The sequence below is a fragment of the Chlorocebus sabaeus genome, chromosome 7 (assembly GCF_047675955.1).
Source record: "Chlorocebus sabaeus isolate Y175 chromosome 7, mChlSab1.0.hap1, whole genome shotgun sequence".
NCBI lineage: Eukaryota > Metazoa > Chordata > Mammalia > Primates > Cercopithecidae > Chlorocebus > Chlorocebus sabaeus.
In genome coordinates, this window is record NC_132910.1 from 120,873,369 (window position 1) to 120,894,441 (window position 21,073).

At 38.6% G+C, this 21,073-nt stretch overlaps 1 long non-coding RNA gene across 1 annotated transcript in view; it reads left to right on the plus strand.

Moving 5' to 3' along the window:
* Positions 1 to 21,073, plus strand: part of LOC103236523 (uncharacterized) — a 55,466-nt gene that overhangs the window by 17,981 nt on the left and 16,412 nt on the right. The gene's annotated exons all lie outside the window — the stretch shown is intronic.

Sequence of the window (21,073 nt, forward strand, 5' to 3'; positions counted from 1 at the left end):
GCGAGATTATCTGTTAGATCTTTTAAAAGGGAAGTATCCACTCCCTTCCCCCATCCCCTTTTATTTAGACACTGCGCTCTCTTGCCCAGGCCTGATTGCAGTGGCCTTATCATGGCTCACTCCTGGGCTCAAGCAGTCCTCCTGCCTTGGCCTCCCACAGCACTGGGATTACAGGCTTGAGCCGCCATGCTGGCTGGAAATATCCTCTTTTGAAGAGCAAACACTCTGTTTCCGCCTACTTCAGCCTAGTGCTCCTCCTGCACCGTCTGTGACTGCTGTGTCTCTGGGCTGCTGCTCAGCTTGTGTCTCACCCCCGTCCACACCCCCTGCCTGGCTCAGGCCTCAGAATGCTACTCTGACCTCCAGCATGGACTCGATGTATTTCTCATGAAAACTGATTGAATTTCGTTTCTGAATGCCTGGATTCTCAATCAATCATTAGATTATAGCTCAGCCACTCCCCACAGGGCCCTAAAGGAGAGGAAGTGCTGAGAGGACACTCTGGCTAAGGACTCTTCCTCATGACAAGGCAGGGCTTTGGAGGAATACCTCTCGTGCCCTGGCGAGTGAACCTTGCATGAGCTGAGAGGGCCCCTCTTGCCTTCTCTTTGAGGTCTCAACTACCGATGGGGAGAGGGCCCCTACACCTGACGCTACATGGCCATATCACTCTGTAGGTGAAAAAGGATATGGAAAGATAAACTCATGAAAAGTCCTGTTAGGTATCACCAGCCACGGGCTCCTCCCCTGCAAAAAGCAGCCCTGACTTCTGTCCCTGCACGAGCCACACAGAGGCCATTCAAAGCTGTATGGAGGGGTCAAAGAGGACACAAGACTACTCACTCAGAGCGTCCTATTTGCTTTTTATTGTAAGGTGATCCGTCACCTTTTATAATGCCCGAGTTGTGTCTTTAAAGCCCCCCTGCTTTTGTTCACTTTGACTACTAGTGAGACTCCTCTTCTTCCTTGGAGGTAGAGGCGGTGAGCAGCAGGGGGAGAAAAAAGCTCTGAGTTCCTTCTGGAAGTCAGTCATTTCAGCCAATACCATGTATTTCAATGCTTTCCCATTTTGTTGCCAACAATAGCTTTTTGACACAGGCCTGTCTTCTCCTGGGCATCTCCTTCTGCTGGAGTTTCATGACTCCTGGGCATCTCCTTCTGCTGGAGTTTCATGACTCCTGGGCATCTCCTTCTGCTGGAGTTTCATGACTCCTGGGCATCTTCTGCTGGAGTTTCATGACTCCTGGGCATCTTCTGCTGGAGTTTCATGACTCCTGGGCATCTTCTGCTGGAGTTTCATGACTCCTGGGCATCTCCTTCTGCTGGAGTTTCATGACTCCTGGGCATCTCCTTCTGCTGGAGTTTCATGACTCCTGGGCATCTTCTGCTGGAGTTTCATGACTCCTGGGCATCTTCTGCTGGAGTTTCATGACTCCTGGGCATCTCCTTCTGCTGGAGTTTCATGACGTTGGTGCACAAGACCTCCAGTCTTTCCCTGGGCTATTGGCTCAGGGTGGGTTCTGTGTCTCAGCATTCTCTGAGAGCAGCTGGGGGGCAGGGAGGGACATGCCTGCCTTCTGCTCCTACATGGGGGTTGAGAGCCCTGGGTCTCCAGGGACTGCAAGTGGCCACCACTTTCTTTCCTTTCTCATAGCCTAGTTTCTGCTTGGCAATCCACAGCACATCTAGCCTGTCCTTGCCTTTGAACCCTCACTCACACAGTTCCTGTTTTCTGGAGTCCTTTTCCTTATGACATTTCAAATTTGACTCATCCTTCGAGGCTTTTGACATATTAACTCTTAAGCACTTAGAATTTCTTCTGCAAATGTAGAGATTTATTCCATACTGTCTTATACTTGTGTTCAGTGAGACACACTTGTGTCTTTATACCAATTCCATTTCTCTATTTTTTTTCTTGGCTCACACTTGCCAAAATTATTCTGAGTTATTTGCAGACTTCTACCTAGAATCTAAGTGTCTTTTGGTGCCTAGCTACTTCCCAGGGATCTGATTAAATTCGATGAAACCTTGCTTCCCCAGCTAGTGACAGTCCAGAATTCTCCCTCCAGTTGCTGTATGTCTGGGGCCACTTTCTCATCACTGAGATAAATGCTGCTTTGTTTATTCTGCCTTTCACTCTGCTCTAGAGCAGGGGTTGGCAAATTATGACCATTACCTGCAGGCCAAATCTGGCCTATTGTCTGTCTTTGTATGGCCTGTGAACTAAGAATGAATTTCACAGAAGCTTTACTGATAACATAGTCAATTAACACATATTTTGTATGTGATATGCATTATATACTGAATTTTACAATAGACAGAAGAAAACATTATTAAGAAAATCATAAGGAAGAGAAAATGTATTAACTATTCATTAAATGGAAGCGGATCATTGGAAAGGTCTTTGTCCTTATTGTTTTTATGTTGAGTATGGAGGAGAAGGGGCTGGTCTTGCTTTCTCAGGGGTAGTAGAGGCAGAAGAGGTGGAGGACATGGAACGGGAGGCAGGAGAGGCAGGCACACTCGGTGTAACTTTCTTTTTGAAAAAAAATCCATGCATAAGTTGACTCATGCAGTTCAAAGCTGTGCTGTTCACAGGTCAGCTACACATGCCTTGCGGAGTGCTCACACTGGAGTTATTACTCTTTGACCCTTTTCTAACTCTACACATCATTCTTTTTTTTTTTCCCACTTTCTACCCAATCCTCTCCCTCCCTACAATGTCTGGCAAATTTATTTTCTTATCTATCATAGCTCAGTTTCACATGAAACAATGTCTCCTGGCACATTTACCTCCAATGAGGAAATCTGGGGTCAGCTGTTAATATAATGGCATTTCCCATCTTTCTCTACGTTTTTAGTGCACCTTAAACAAAAGCATTGTCTCCTTGATAATCTCTCAGCTTCTTTACTCTAACTTTTAAGATTTATTAAAATATTTGAGAAACAATGTGCCTGATAATTAGAATCAACAATAAAATATAAATATCACGGTTTCCAAGAATCCTGGAGCATGGTGTGGGGTAGGAGATGGGGGACGGTAGGTACCTAAAGAGGTCACTGAGGCTGTGAGGTAATGATTCACTTAAGTCCCACAACTGGATAGTATCGTTTGTCATTCACATGAGACCAGGACTCAGGTTTCATGTGAATTGACTCACATCAAACCATACTAGCTCCTCGAATGTCCTTTAAATTTTCTCCCAGTAAGGAATGATACAAACAAACAAATCAACAAACTTATATAATTTCACATATTTAACTAGTAGAGCAAGAGGATCCAAAGTAATAATCATGGTATGGTGTCAACTGTGGAAAGCTATCAGGATGGAATTGCCAATGAAGGGCCTGAGATGGTGATAGCATTCACGTGTACAGACAGGTAGATGGAGTGCCCCTTCCAAGCTTCCTTCTTAAATAGCGCAGCACCAAAGACAATTATCTCTACTGAATTGCAAAAGCAGTAATTATTCTATCTCCTAGAATACTCCACGTTTTCCTATTTTCTCACCTCACCGCTAATTTAAGATAACTCGATGGCATTTAAGTAGGAGAAAAGAATTTGTATGTAAATGAGGGAACAGACAAAAACAGGTTATTAAAGTCCATTGGATTCTAGAAAGCTTCACATTTGATTAAAAAACTATGATTCTACAAAAGTGTTTAAGAATATCTGGAGTTTTTTTTCTACTAAATTATTTTGAGAATAGTAATGTGATTTTTATTCCAGAGCAAAATGAATTCTGCAGCAGCTTTGTAATAAAAGTGCAGCAAGGTGAAAATTATCTGAAAACTTTGCCTGCCTCAACCATAGCATTATCACCATATATATCAGGAAGCAGAGGCATTTCTGCCAGTTCATTCTTTCCTTTTAGCTGTGACTTTTTGATAGGACGTGTATATATTATATATCTGTGTGTGTGTGTATATATATGTATATGTGCATACATACATAACAAAATTTTTACTATAATTATTAAAATGCAAAATTATAAACAACTTCACATAAGTAGAATATTTTAGAATTTAAAAATTATGTCAACAAATTACATGGTTAACATTATTTATGTTAATGTTAATTACTTGAAGGTAATCACCACTAATCTTCAATAGGATGTGAGGCTTCTTACAGTTTTAAACACATTGTAGAATCAGACAACAGAGACCATCAGTTCAGAATTAAAGAAACAGAAAGCATTGTTTGATGCCATCAACTCAGGCAGGCTTTCAGAGGTTCAATGACATCCTATTTTTTCTTCCCCTTAGGTAGAAGAGACTAGGTGTGTGATAAGAAACTGAAAAATAGCTTAAGTTGATCAGACAGTTATAAGCTTTGATACTATAGTTGCACATTTTGTTTTAGGCTCCTAAATATCTAAGAATATAAACTAAATGTATCAATATTTATTTGGCAAAGGAGAGAGAGTGAGAATCTGTGTGTGAGATGACCATCCCATAAATCTTCCAACATAGCATGGCAAATGGAGAGAAACGGGAATACAACGTAACTTCTAGACCTACTTTTTATCAATCAGCTTTGAACTTTATTTCAGGACAGATTGTTTAGGTATTTTCTTATTGGTGGAAAAAAAAGACTTCTCGATTTGTTCCCTGAGGCTCTTAGACTGTTTCCTCCAAGGGATGTAAGAAGGATGCTTTCCTTGAAATCATTTTGTTTATTCAATACGTTGTACCAATTTAGTACACATTTTAGACTTCTCAACTTCTTAGACTTGTGTATGTGATAATTTTCTATTGATTTTTTTGACTTGTTATGTCACAGATTTTGTGATTACAATGTTACCCTATTCTCTAGAGATTCATGGTTGTGAATCTCAAGAGTAGTTATTAGCTAAATAAGATTTCTAACAAAATTAAAGAGTGATGGAAGATGCTGTTGACAATTTTGTAATATCAGAAAAGTGGTAGCAAATTGAACAGAAGTTCTGAGTTGTGTGTGTGTGTGTCCACGCACGCGTGTGCACTATGGACACTGTGACAGGCAACATAATAGCTTCCGAAAAATGTCCATGTGCTGATTTCTGGAATTTATAAATCTGTTACCTTACATGCAAAGGGAACTTTGTAGACATGATTAAGAGCATCTTGGATTATCCAGATGGGCCTAGTTTAATTACAAGTTTCCTTCTAAGTGAAAGAGGGAAGCTGGAGGGTGAGAGAGGGAGATAAGATGATGGAAACAGGGATCAGAATGGTGTGACTTCTGACTGGTGGATATGAACCAAGAAATGTGGTCATCCTCTGGAAGCTGGAAGAGACAAGGAAACAGATTCTTCCGCACAACCTCCAGAAGGTGTGTAGCCTGCCTATACCTTGATTTTAGCCTTGTGATACCCATTTTGGGATTCTGACCCCTCCAGATGTGTAAGATAAATTTGTGTGGTTTTAAACCACTATGTTTATGGTAAATTTTTACAGCAGCAATAGGAACCTGATACAGATGGATACCTTCTGAAAGTCTGGTGAAACCTGTGAGTCTCTTTGCAGGATAATATTTTAAAATGCAGAAAATAAAATAAATAGAAATAACACATATCTTTATGTATAAAATAAAATACAATGATACAAGAAAGGAAATCAAGTAGATTAAAAACTTTTACCATAACATTAAACAAATTTGTGATATAGTAATATATGTACTTTGTGTTAATATCTTAAATGACAAGATAAATCATTTAAAATATGGACAAGTTAAATATTATCTTGTATTTGTCAGTGTGAAGGCTAACCATTTGTTGACTCTGCCCGATTCATGTTTAACAAGTTGTACAGTCCTATAGAGGATTAAGAATTGAAATTTGAACAGTATAGATTTGTGAAAGTTTAACATTTGACTTTTCATCTTTTTCCAAGTTTGGTCCAGAAAAAATCGTGGGTGGGAAACACTGGAAAATAAAGTCATTGTCTGGGCTACCAGTAAGAAAATACATGATTCCACTGTTAACTGAATAACTGAGAGGAAGAATTACCCACTAGTTGGCAAGCTATCTTGCATAAGCATTGTTAGAAAAATTCCACACAATTTCTAATGGGGTTTAATAAGTACCATGATTTCAAATTAGAGATGAGTATAAATATTATTTTGATATACCTGTGAAAACCATATTGTGGTATGAAAATATGCTATTTTTGTGACAAAATGACAGATACCACTAGTACTTCTTTCCTATATTTATAATTTAATGAAATGCTAAATTTTCACTAGAGATTAAAAACAAAAGATTTATTCTTTTTCAGTTCACGTTCGTGGGCCCTGTAAATTCTATCCATAGGTCCCAGGTTGAGAACAACTAGAAAGGAAGCAGGACGATGAGTGCTTTTGTAAAACGGAGCTATTCTTCTTTCTCCTTTTCATTCTAATTTTGAGGAGAAGGGTTATCTTGCTCATGAACATAAATCACATTAAAATACACAAAACACACAGAGACATGGTGGGTCTGTCTTGCCAGCCCCTGACGGTGGAGCTTTGATTGGTTGTGGCTAAGGGATCAATTTCTCTCCATATGTCTTCTTTTTCTTCCTTAATCAAAGTGTTTCTTCTCATAGGGAGGCAAGTGATTTTTTAAAATTATTTGATAATGAGAAAATTATATTCTATGTCATAAGAAAATAATTAAGTGGGGGGTCAAGAATGGAGGTTAAGCAGATATTTAGATCAGATCATTTGTGAGATGATTTGTAAATGTGCTGTATGTACTGAACGTTTGTGTTCTAAGTCCATTGGTTGAAATCCTAACCCCCAGTGTGATGGTATTAGAAGGTGGGGCTGCCAGGAGGTGATTAGGTTATGAGGGCAAACCCTCATGATGGGATTAGTGCCGTTATCAAAAAGATCCTAAAGGGCACCCTTGCTTCTTCCATCCTGTGAGGACACAGTGAGAAGATGGTCATCTGTGATTCAGAAAGTGGTCCCACCCGGGTGCCAAATCTGCTGGCACCTTCATTTTGGACTTCTAAGCTTTCAGAACTCTGACAAATAAATGCTTATTGTTTAAGCCACCCAGTCAATATCATTTTGTTATAAAAACTGAATGGACTTTATATGTCATATGAAAATTACGGGAAAATGATATTATGATGTCTGTATTGTCATTTCAAGGAAAGTTATAGAATCGATTTGAACATGAATATCCTGATAGTTCTAACCAATCAGACATGTTACTTAAAGAAATCTTGTCCTATGAGGGAGCAGATGATATGGTCCAATAGATCTACAACTTCAGTTGTACAACCCACCTTGGAGAGTAGCATGGGTGTTCTTCAAATACTTAGGTATTCTCTGATATCAAGAGTGAAGTGCCCATTGTTTAAAATTCACAGAAACAATGGACCTGTTTCCCACAATCCTTTTAAAATTTAACATTACTCATTTTTTATTAAAAAACCTTCTTTTTCTATATAAAATACGGCTCTTATTTAACTTGCTGTCATGAAGACAAATTGAGCCAGTTGACTCAGTAGTAAAACAGACCTCTGTTCCAATGTAGTCAGTTAAAAAGTCCAGCTACGTTGGCATTTTGCAGGGTTTGCATTAAAGCACAAGAAATGATAACTTGCTGAAGAGCAAACCAGGCAAAACAGACATCCAAGTTCATAAGAAAGTTGAAATCTGGAAGGAATACCTGAGCTTTTTGAAAATGACAAGGAAAGCTGCACCTGGATTCTGCTGTGACCACAGTGGATTCAATTCGATTACTGAGCCATATGAGACAAAGGTAGAGCTCATGAGGATTTTAGAAAGAACCTAAGGTATATTATGACAAGTGAGAATACATAATAAATCAATAACCAGATGCTGCTGGCTGTAATGGAATTTCTTGATCCATAGCAGAGACTTTGGAGTAATCTTCAGTGTAAAAACTGCATCAGAAACAGCTGACTGAAACTTGTAGAAAACTGAAGTGAAGACTTTCTTATCTGATTAAAGACCGAGGGACAGAAGCAATCTTCACTAGAGTGTGAACGCTGTATTCACAGTTACTGATTTTTTGCTAGTAATCTTAGATTTCATATGTTTTGATATTTCTTGCCTCCCTCCCTGACAGACCACACTCATTTGTAGTTGTGTGTATGCACTCATGTATGTGGGCCATAGAATGTGTGTGAAGAAGATGTAGATGATTTGTGCATATGAATTGCAAATTAACCGGAGCTACAGAGTAGACAGATCGGTAAGTTTATTGGGCTTTTATAGTGACCTACTAGAGTCCTTGATGAAGGCTGTGGAGCTAAACATGGAGCTAGAGACATATCTCAGGAAGAATCCTTATTTAAACATGCAGAACTACAAGTCCAAATATCCCTTGATATTTGAAAACACTATTGATGTCTATTATCATAGTGCCCCCAATGGTTACAAGGACTTGGGAATTTACCAGTTATGTACAAGCGCCCTGGCTATTGCACAATTCACACTGCAAACTACCCTGTTAGGTGTGGGATTTAGACATGATGCCAGTAGATGGAGGCATTATGTAGGACCAGGGGTTGGGAGGTAAATTATGTGATCAGGCACCAGAGAAAGGAGGAGAAAGAGTCTGGGATTTCTGTTGCATACTAATTTGGTGATATGGTTTGGATATTTGTCCCCTCCAAATCTCCTGTTGAAATTTCATTCTCAATGTTGGAGGTGGGGCTTGGTGGGAAGTGTTTGGGTTATGGGGGTGGATCTCTCATAAATGGCTTGCTCCCCTATAGTGATGAGTGAGTTTTCACTCTGTTAGTTCACCCAAGAACTGGTTGTTAGAAAGAGTCTGGCATCTTCTGTCCTCCTTGCTCCCTCCCTCGCCTTTTGACATGCCAGCTCCCGTTGCCTTCTGCTACGAGCAAAAGCTTCCTGAGGTCCCACCAGAGGCAGATGCTGGCTCCATTCTTCTTGTAAGCCTACAGAACAGTGAGCTTTAAATAAGCTGTTTTCTTTGTAAATTACTCAGCCTCTGGTATTCCTTTGTAGTAAAGCGAACAATCTAGTACACTTGGTTAAAGAAAGAGGAAAGCAGTGATTTTCATTTTGACACAGCACTTTGGCCAGGCAGTGTTAGCATTAGGACATCAGCTGGTTATGTCAAGATGTCTAACTGGGTTGCTTTTGCTGTTTTCTAGACTTTCCAGTCCTTTTTTATTTCCTTTTGAATGAGGAACTGAATCTTTAATTCCTTTTTTTTTTTTTTTTCAGTCTTGTTGCTTAACCATTTAATACTCAGCAGGCCATCTGGTACATGTACTATTCTCAGCTTTATGGATACCATGATGGATACATCAGCATCCTCAAGGAGTCTGAAGTTGAGGTTGGAGATATAAATAGATCATTACTTCTTGTTTATTACCACAAGACTGGCTGGAGGCTTTCATTTTAAAGAAACAAGCTAATATTTGCTGAATTTTGACTGTGTCCAAGCACTATGATAGGGGCCTTAACATTCATTATATACCACCTAATCCTTGAAAAAATTCAGTGGTGTGGAAGAGTCCCACAGCATATCTACCAGTAGCCACCAGTTCAGAATAGATTTTTAGGCAACTTAAGACCGAATTCACTGCATTCTAAATGGATCTGGGTCAAAATACTTAACTTTGCTGAAAATCAGTCTCCCCAAAAGATTAAATTGGTTGTAATTAATAATATCCACTTCAAGGGTGAGAATCAAATGATATAAAGTAATTTAAAATACTAAAATACTGAGGATACTATCATGATGCAATGAATGTTTCCTCTTCTACATTCTTTCCATTTGACATGAAAATTAAAGGAATTGTCGTTCTTTCACACATGGCTTCTCAGGGATAGAGCTCCTATAACGTATGTATCATTGGCAACACTGGAAAGAATCCAGTGGAAATAAAAGGTGATGATCAATGGCCAAGTGTTGACTTCAACCCTATCAGTGCTAGCTCCAGGGACACACAACTCCTGCTATATTGGGCATGAAATGATTTAACTGTTATGTTCTGGGCTGCTGGTAGCAGAGGGATGTTTAATGGTCTTACATGGGTAGTGCCATGGCTCTCTGGGAACAGAGAGTTCCTCTTCAGCTACTTTCTCAAAAACATTTAATTTTCCTCATCTCTTCCATTTTTGACTGCAGAAGAATGCTGCAGACATGTCAAAGCATTCTAGACCTAATGGGAAAATAATCTCCCAGAATGTTCAGAGGAGGTTTCTGATTGGCTCAGAACCAACCCCTTAGACCTTCAGGGAGGAAGAATCACTATCAGGCCACACAAAATATTAGAATTTATTGCCTATCAGTATGGGTAGTAAAATTTATTTTGAAAAGGATATATAAACACTTTTAGAAAATAGTACATATCTGTGGTTAAAAAATTGTGCTATAGATTTAGCTTGCTTAAGACTATTGCTGCCCTTGCCAAATGCACTTTTATTTGTTGCTTTAGATCTTTACAATGACCTTGGTAGCTGTAAATGATATGCTTACTTTTGTATTTTTTCAACACCTGTAAATGGCATCCTTTAATGCTCCATGTTGTAAGCGGGAATATTATCTCTCTCATCCTTCTTTGTAACTCTTTTCTAGCTCCTCTTTCTCATGGTTCTGTCATCAGTACCTTTGCTTTTCATTGTTAAGGTCAGCCTTGAATGTAAAAAGGGAGAGTGTGAGGCCATCTGGCAAAGAAGTCAGGAACAAAGGTTTAAAGAAAAGTGAAGTTAAACAGTGTAATTCCTCTGGTGTTGACCTCTCTGATTATCTACCTCAGATAATCAAATTTCAGAATTTGATGTGCAAGAGGATTACCTGGAGTGTTTCTTCAATAGGTAGTTTCCTGTATCCAAGAGAAATTCTCGTTCTGTCTGTTTGAGGTGGGCATAGAGTGCTTAATACTCATTAAGCACTGCAGACGGTGGTGATGCACGTGGCCCTCACAGCATGTTGCATGAAATATTTAATATCCTTTGCCTTGGTGTTGGAGAATAACACTCCTTTTGGCCCCAAATGGCAGAAGATGCCATTTCAAATGTGAGCTGTGTGCCTCCTAAGTCTAGTGAAATGGCCAGCTTATCCTGAGAGCTCTGGAGTTGGAAAGAATTAGAATCCAATAGTTGGTATCTAGAAGATAAATTTGTAGTATTGGATACATTTACCCATCATGCACAAGTTTATATCTTGGATTAGTAGGATGCACCAAGTCGTCAGGCACCCTGAAGGAGACCTTCCAGTGAAAACCAACGCTTTTGGAAGGGTTTCAGTTAGTCTTTGTAGAGGTAACTGGAGCTACTTCCCAGGAAGACCCCTATCTTGATAGATTTACTGAACTCTGCAAAATACATTGAGGATATTTCCCCTTGACCAGAAGAGATAATGGAGCTAGCACATGGCATTCCAATTATATACTTCAAATATATCAGAGGAGATGCCACTGGAACTGTCCCTTACTATTGATGCCATGGCTGACAGCTTAGATGCCCATTAAGCTTTATTTTTGGACAGTTAAGGGACACATTATAGGGAACCTCACTTGAAAAAAATTATTTCAGGTTTGGGGGCACATGTGAAGGTTTGTTACATGGTTAAAATTATGTCATGGGGGTTTGTTGTACAGATTATTACATCACCCAGATATTAAGCTCAGTACCTAATACTGTCTTTTCTGCTCCTCTCCCTCTTCCCACCCTCACCCCTCAAGTAGACCTCAGTGTCTGTTTTCTCCTTCTTTGTGGAACCTCACTTCTTTTCCAGTTAGCCTCAGGGACAAGTTACAGGATCTAACAGATTTATTCCTGTAGCGCCACCTACATAAGAATGTACCAGCGAGGGTTGGGTCAGGAAAACAGCCACTGTGTATGAGTGCTCTCTGAAAGAAGGCGTCTTACCTGATTGTGAAGATGTTGGGTAAGTGAAGGCCCAGTAGAGGGCGCTGGAAGATCAGAGAAAGAGCACCAACCAGCCTTCCTGAAGCACTGAGATGGGGAATAAATCAGCTTTCAGGGAAATCAGAGAAGCTAGGTATACATCTGAGGACTCTAAAGGCAGGAGGCTTTGGCTCTGATCTTTCTAAGGCAGATGAATTGGGTGCCAGTGGTGGGGTCGAGCATGCATTGGAGTGGTCCTTGTGGACCAGAGGTGAGCTCCAAACGAGAGAGCTGTTCTGGGGCCGTTCAAATTCTGTGGAAGAGGTCCTTGCAGTACAGCTGGAAGGACCACACTTGAGCAGCCTATCTGAGAAAAATCTGTTGCTGCTGTCTAGATAAGCCTCCTAGGTGGTTCTCCGGCGAGACTGAAGCACCCACACAAGCCATCCAAGGAAAGGAGTCGGTTTTGGTCATCCCTCCCAGCGAGAGGTGGCTGGAGACATCTGCAAATGCCAGGAAGAACCAGCTCCAGATTGTACTGGTGCTGACCTTGACTTTTCTTCCTTAATCTTCTCCACGCCTGGAGGGACTCATGTCAGAGCTAGAAAATCAGCGGGGAGAAGAGGCAGTGAGGTGGGGAAACAGAAAAGAAGCTAAAATATACCCCATTACAACCTTCTGAGCTTGTCTAACCTAGTAGAGGCGAGGTGAATTTTACATTAGGTAAGATTTTGAAAAACATTGTACTAAGTTGTATGTATTTATTACTATTCTTACGATTGAAGGTAAATAGAGGTTTCTGAGTATTGAATAGTGATTGAAGAAGTTATGGACTTCATCAGAGAATTCATGCAGTGGCAGGGAAAGAACTGGCACACAGAGAGAGTTTAAAGAGCAGTGGGATAAAGAATGAAGTTAGTTTCTGATTAAGTCATATGGTCATGAATGTTCAGCTTAGCAGTTACTTGCCTTGGTAAAAATGTCAGGCAACCCATAGTAGCTTCATCCAGCTTATTTTGACTCCCGTTTATTTACTTACTTGAAAGACAGAAGAAAAGAATTTCTGAATATTTGGAAGATTTTGCTGAAGTAAGTAAATGCAGTTGAATGCAGTTGAGGAGCATCAAATAAGACAAAACTGAGCCTTGTTACAGAAGAAAATCTTGTTCAGTGGCACTGCAGCTGCTGCCACGTCTTCACTGACTCATCCCTAGTTTTTAGAAGGTGCTGTTAACCTCCTTTGATGGTCTTTGATTGGTCAGTAGCTAAGCCTATAATATGAGCCTTTAGCTGCTTGGAAATTTCAGTCTTATTTTGCTATCTTCATCCTTTTACAACCTGTGAAATCTGTGCAATTGAGTTGAGATGTGTGATTTCTACTCAAGGATGCAGAAGATGAAATGAAAAGGTAACGTCATAAATCTAAATTATCTAAATTCCAATCTCCTTTTGCCTGAATTTGTAAACTCCTGTATGCTTAAGAACCCCTTAATATAGAATTGGAAATTATATGGCTTATTCATGACAGGATAAAAATCTTAGACATAAAATTAGAAATAAAAATAAACTGGAATATGACTTTAAAGTAATCCTGATCTCTATCCTACCCATGGAAAAAACCCTAATTCTTTTTTTCTGAACTGAACCCTAACCATAATCCTTTAAATAATATAGGACAAATTTGGTTATTAATTTTGTGACTATAAACATTTTTATTAAGCTTCATGTTTTTTGAATCTAAAGAAATTGTGAAAATGAAGCATTTTGTTGAACCAAAATTGCATTGCTAGTTCTTGCAAGCATGGGTTTCTATTCTTGTACTAAGTAAAATTTCTTAAAGTGTAAATCAGTAGTACCTAAAGAAAATTCTGGCTTTCCTGCTGGTTCACCCTTGCTTAGTGTCCTATGCAGGGATGGGGTGGGTACCCTTAGGGCAAAAGTACTGGTTAAGCTTCCCATGGTATCTACAGCATGCAGGTCTGCCCTTGAGCCCAATGGAGAAATTTACTACGGTGTCATCTGAGAGTGTGAACCCAAATTGCCCTATTTCAGACCTTTTTAAAATGCCCCTTTGAAAGAAGCATCTATTAGAAAAAGCCACCTTGGGACAGTAATTGATATCTCATCCTCAGTATGCTTTCAGTGGTGTCCTTGAGTCAGATTCGATGGCTGAAAAGCAATGTGCCTGGTTATTAGCTTTGCCCTTTGTAGCTCCCCTCCCTGAGCTTCAGCATAAAGGGATGTTCTCAGTTTTTATGGAGGTGGCAACAAGAAAGAGGCAGAAATTTGCCCCTTCATTTACTCTGACGCCGTCTATTACATTATTTAATGTACTTTGTATAAATCCTCACACGAGTCATTCCTTTAGAATTTGGTTACAGGTAAAAAACTTGTCTTTCCTGAGGAATTCGTTGCTAAGCTTCTTTCTTTCAGGTTATAAGAACTCAGTATTATTTACACACTTACATTTTATTTCTATGGTTCTGAATAATATTGCAATTTATAAACTTTTTTTTTTTTTTTTTGAGACAGAGTCTCGCTCTGTAGCCTAGGCTGAAGTGCAGTGGCCTGATCTCGACCTCGGCTCACTGCAAGCTCCGCCTCCGGGGTTCACGCCATTCTCCTGCCTCAGCCTCCTGAGTAGCTGAGACTACAGGAGCCCGCCACCGTGCCCGGCTAATTTTTTTTTGTATTTTTAGTAGAGACGGGGTTTCACCGTGGTCTTGATCTCCTGACCTCATGATCCGCCCGCCTCAGCCTCCCAAAGTGCTGGGATTCCAAGAGTGAGCCACCGCGCCTGGCCTTATAAACCTTTTTAAACCATAGTTTATATGTTGTTCCACATTATTTTTGGGAAGGAGTAAAATCAATTAAACAAACCAATAATATTCTGTGATTGTCCTAGTTTCGTAGTCTTAAAATATTACTATTAGAAAAACTACCTTTAAAGGATGTTCTAACTGCCAAGTTATTTTAAAAGTATAACATAAAAATATCCTTATTTTAACATGGGAAATAACATTATCTATTTTATGGCACTATTGCGGTGACACCTCCTCACCTAGAAAGAATGGTTGAATATTCTTCAATTTATTTATCCTTCATGTAGTACATAACAATATGTCTCACTCAAAGGGTATGTTTATTTTCTCTGTTTATTGCAATTTTGTTGTCATCATATATAATTATATCAAAAGTCAAACCTTCATTATACAGTAAGTACACATATTCACAGTAAAAATAAAGTGATGGATTTACTGATTTTTAAAAACATATCCCCAATTCATTCATTTTTTAGATTCTTTTTGCCCATTTCAAAGAAGCAATTAACAGTATCTATTCTTTGTTGTTTTTCTGATATAATATTTTCTTCTTTTCATAATCAGCTGCACTTTTGTAACCTTTTTGAAAGCAATAATGACTTTGGTCTGTCAGTTCTTTTACTGCTGTAATACTCAACTTTTCTCTTAAAAAATTTCAAAGAGCATAGAAGTCAGTTCTCTAAATGAGTGAAACACATTTAAACACCTTAGATACCATAGTATCTAAGGCAACTAGTTTTTGGATATGATAATTTAAGTAACAATATGTTTGTGAAATATTAGAATGAAAACTTCCTTAGTTAAATTTGTCTTTTATAAAAATAATAATTGTTATTTTTCAAATCTGTTGATGAAATACGTACTTTCAGGGAAAATTTGTTGAAAGGTTAATTTCATTACTAAAAAACTTGGAACCATTTGGGTTTAATATCTGCTTCATGGAAGTACCTGAACTGATATTTTAGTGAATTTTCAACTCATACTTCTGTAAGTTAAACTTGCTTCAGTCTTCTGCTTTCTCATGAATTTTTTGGAGTTTGTGGAAGGTTAATGGCTTTATGTATCAACAAGTCAAAACAAGTTATATTGATTATTATACCTGCTGTGTGTAGGACCCAACCACCAGGCTCATGCAATATCCAGGCTATCACCACATACAATTATTGGTCATAGCAATCATGAAAACATTGAGAAAACAATGAATAGTTAAACTTCCTTCCTGCCTGTCTTTCAATCTTTCTTCCCTCCTTTCCTGCAAAACGAAAGCCTCTGAATGAGTTTGTTATTTTTGGTACCTTACATATATACAGAGTAAATGGGAATTTCTCAGTCTCCATGTCCAGCTAGGTTACTGTTTACCTTTTCTATTTCTAGCTCTAGGATAATGTGTGTCGATGTTCATATAATTAACACTGAAGGAAGCAATTTATTTCTGTGAATTATTATTTAGCTCTACTATCTTTTCTTTTTTTTTTTTTTTTTTTTTTTTTTTGAGAAGGAGTCTCACTTTGTCTTCCAGGCTGGAGTGCGGTGGCGCCATCTCGGCTCACTGCAACCTCCGCCTCCCGGGTTCACGCCATTCTCCTGCCTCAGCCTACGGAGTAGCTGGGACTACAGGCGCCCGCCACCATGCTGGGCTAATTTTTTGTATTTTTAGTAGAGACGGGGTTTCACCGTGTTTGCCAGGAAGGTCTCGATCTCTTGATCTCGTCATCCGCCCACCTCGGCCTCCCAAAGTGCTGGGATTACAGGCGTGAGCCACCGCGCCCGGCCAGCTCTACTATCTTTTCTTATCCCTCTACCATGGCCAATTCAAATTTAAATTCTAGATTCATAAAATAATTAGTAATCCAGAAAGGAGCTGTTTTTTTCTATTTAAGCACCAACTCTAGCAAACTAGAATAAAGTGTCCTGCAATTTAGATACAGTTTGGAAATATTTGCAGTGCTGAGACTTGGTTACAAAGTTGGTAGCAGGGATGGTTAAAGATTGACCATCTTGAGTTCTGCTTTGGGCAAATCTTAGGAAAGGACCAAAGTACTTAAATTCAGAGTACAAATTTATTCACTAAAGTGATATTTATTTTGCTCTACTAAGTGCTAGGCATGTTTTTTTTTCAAATTTTGCTACTGAAGATACGTAAGTGAATAAATTATTGTCCCATGGATGTAACAACGACTACAAAAATCTAGATTTGTTTATTGTTATTGAAGCCATCAGCTACAATATATATTTGATTATTTTAACACACAGATATTAAACTGCCGAACAACCCTTTATCTAGTGGCTTGGATGAACCCTAATTTTTAATAAGAAATAAAACAGATATTTAATTTAATTTTTGACTTTCAATTAGGTGGATAGAAAAATAAATTTGTATAATTGTTTTTTACTTATTTAGGTTCTATGATAAATGGCTATTTTTTACATAGTTGATATATATCTTTATATATAATGTATAATTTAAAAAGAAGTTTCATTATATTCATTTTATTCTACTCTATAGAGCTAAAACTAAGCAAAGGGGACCTACTTAAAAATGTTATGTTAACTATAGTGAACTCCAAGTTTCTCTTCAAAGAATCAGTATGTCAGTATGTTCAGCTCTCTTATTCTCTGTTCTCCATTTTAAAGTTTAAGTTCCTGGTTCTCTTCATCTTCTTGCCTCTAGTTTCAGTAAACAACCCCCTCCTAGCCTCTATCACCTGCTCTGTCCTGAGTCATCCCTGGTCACTTGCTCTGACCTGAGTCATCCTGAGTCTCCTGTTTTGTAACTGTCGTTCCTGCCAAACTACTCACCCCGCCACTCTGACTTGTACACCTGCTCTCTTTAAAATAGCCAATGGAAATTAGCTTAGACTGTGTGGTCCAACCCTAGCCAATAGGGGAGTGACACAGCAGTAGGAGCCACCTGCATCAGGGATAAGAACCCCTTCCCCTCCCTTGTTCAGGTGTGCTCTTGCCATTTCTCCATTCGTGAGTCGTACCCTTCTATAGAAGTAAAGATTGCTTTGCTGAGAAAATTAAATTTATGTTTTAGTGCTATTTCTTTGTGGCACCGAAAACTTATTTATAACAGTTATTAGCTTGTTCAGTATTTTTTAGAGGTTGTGAAAATTGAGGAGGAGTCTTAGAGCATTCCAATATTTGTAAAACAAAGAAAAACAACCAAACCCACCTCCCCATCTCGCACACCCCTAACCTGTGAAATTACATTTGTAAGCAAGGTACTTCATAGGAGATGGCTCCGTTTCCTAGAGAGAAAGTTTCCTATCCATCTAGGGCAGTTTTATTGTCCTTGTTTTATGTTTCCATAAATCACACCACTCCTTGTTCCTTCTTTGTCACAATTACCCCCAAAATGGTAAAAGTTAAGAAAGATGAAACTTCTTAGGCTACTTGCCATGCTTTTGCATGATTAATTCACACATGAAGAAAACAAAATACCTTTAGTTTTTAATTAAAGAATTTACAAAAGGAGAAAAGTATTTGTTGAGTGATAAATAATAATGATTGATTAAAGAAATGTGCAACCAGCTCTATGAGCTATTGAAATATTCTGACAAAAGAGAAAATGGGAAGAATCTGTTTGAAAGTCAGAATTCCATTTAGTAAAAAATATTGGGAAGGGGAACCAGGAGATTTCCAGGCAATAGTAAGGCTTTTAGGTGAGTGAGGTCACTGGCTGAGGGAGCCCTCATTTAGGATGGGTAGAATTATTCAAGTTTCATGATGCCCAAAAGTGGATGTGAGCAGCCAGAGGGCTGGTCTATGGTCTTTTGAAACAGAGTTCCTAGGGCCATGTCATCTTACTGTGGTCTTTTTAAAACATTTTCATCTCAATTCCCCAGGAATGTGTTTTCTTGCGGGAAACATACTCTGACTTTAAAATGTAATTCATTTTTGATACTATAATTCATTCAAATTTAGAGTCACCTTTGTTGGAAAAATCTTAACAAAATTTTATTTAAATACCTTTATTATACAAAGCCATGTAAAGTGTATTTGGTTTCATGTATGAGTATGTTTATGAAATGCGCTGTTGGACATAAGTCAATTTCAGAGACTTGAATCCATGCAGCCTTCAGTACACTTTTGTGTAGTTAGTTTTGTTTTATTTTCTCGCATATTTTCTCATACTTAAAAATTCTCATTAGTATAAAGGAATGTTGGTACTATCCAGGCTACTAAAGCATGGCTCATGAATCTCAGGAAGTGTTCAATAGTTTATAGTCAGGAAAAATAGATTTTGTATCTTGACCTTTACATTAAGCTTTTCTTTTCAGAACTATATTACCTTGCAAAGTACACAGGGAACTGGAGCCAGCTTGTGACCTTTTGTTAACATGTAGTTTTGAGAAATGGGAAAAAGGCATTTCTATTATCAGGAATTTTATTATCTAAAAGAGTTAGGAGTCAGTTGAAAGACCTACCTTTCTTAAAAAGACAGCTAGCCATATAACTTTGGGACAGATATTATCTTTTGGAGAATGCTGCAATTCCTGCAATGCCATCCCAAGGCCATTATGTGAAATGCGAAGCAAATAGATTGCAGAAGGTGAAGATGCTAAGAGAGGTGAGGAAATACTTGTCATGGTGCTGTCAGGAACATACATGAACTTGTTTTTATTAATTAAAATCAGCTTACTTAAAATGTAGCGGACTCTAGTGTTAATTGAAAATTCCCCTAGTGGATTAGAAGGGTAAGGGTGATCGAGTAGGGAGGTTAACTTGTTCATTTGTATATTTTCTGTTTCTTTCCCTGGAATGTATATACAAGGCTTTGTTTTTGTTTTTTTTTTTTTTTTTCAGTGTTGTTTCCCTAGCATATTGCAGAAAGTAGGTAATCAATATCTGGATAAATAAATGAATGCTAAAACTAGCCAACTAATTTCATTTTAAATTAAGCCTATTCAGGAATCACTATGTTTACTTATTACTCATTAAGAACTTGAAAGACTGAATGTTCCAGGAAGGTAGATTTTATAGACTCAGGGATTGGGTTGGGACTCAGGAACAATCAAATGAGCAGACTGTGAACTGTTGGCATGCTTTCTACAGTCACAAGGAAGAAGCAAGAGCCTTGCAAGGAATGATGGGATAGCGCCTTTTTTGTGGGACAAACTAATTGCTTAATGAGTAGCCAATAACATTTCCTCATACTCCGGTTTCTCTTTGGATCTTATAAACCCTTTGTCTTTTGCAAAAGAACAAACAAACAAACAAACAAACAAACAAAAACCCAAAACCAAAAAACAAAAACATTTCCTTATATAAAGGGACATGACTTTTACAAAATATGAATATTTCCACTTTTCTTGTGGTTCTCCCTCTTGTCCTTCTCTCTTTTCAGCCAATTGTCAATCGTTGCCTCAGAAATTTATGATTCTAAAGAACAGCGAAGAAAAGCTTTTGGGTTTCAAAGGTATTGTGTTTTATGTTGTAAAAATCTCAGGCCCAAAGGGAAAGTTGATGATATAAGAGTAAGGTTCCTGTTTGCATCCTTTTCTCTCATGCCAGGGTTGGGGAAAGTAAGGCCCCCTGCACACCAGAATTACCCAGAGACATGGAACACTTAGCACTGCATCATATGTTGGCCTTACAGAGGTCCTCCATATTCCAGTGCGGGGAAGGAAGTAGTGGTACATTTGCAGAAGGCACTAAATTAAGCAAATCTAATGAACCAGATAGAAGGGGCCACTGCAACAGGGTTTAGTCTCCTCCTTGAACCATGAAAGAGACCAGGAGAGAATAGGCCTTCCTCTTTGGCGGCCAACATGGAAACAGGATGAACAAGACCAGGAGAAGGTTTTCCTCTGTTTCACAGGTATTCCATATTCACTGGAAACTCATATGCATCCTGGAAAGCAGTTATATTAATTTTCCACCACAAAGTCAAAGTTTGCAACAGAAACTAAGTTGTTATAAAAGAAAATAATTGCTTTAATATATGGACTGAAATTTGTACCTAATGCATTTAGATAAACCAATCATCTGTAACCTGAGTGACCCCACATCCTTCAAGTTTCTTGAGTCCTCTTTCCTTTAGTATCTGATAGAATGGTTAAGCCTCTACCCTTTGCATTGTAGAAAATGTGGTGATTCTTATTATCTCCCAGTATTGCCGGGAGTTTCCATTTTCTTGGTATTGTTTGCTGATCTCCTCTTCTAATGAATTCTCTGAGTTTCCTATGTGCAAACGGTTTGATATGGTTTTGATTTGTGCTCCCACCCAAATCTCATGTTGAATTGTAATCCCCAGTGTTGGAAGTGGAGCCTGGTGTGAGGTGATTAGATTATGGGGGTGGTTTCTAATGGTTTAGCATCATCGCCCTAGTGCTATCTTGTGATGGAGTTCTAACAAGATCTGGTTGCTTGAAAGTGTGTAACCCCTCCCCTTTGCAAGTACGTGCTCTCTCTT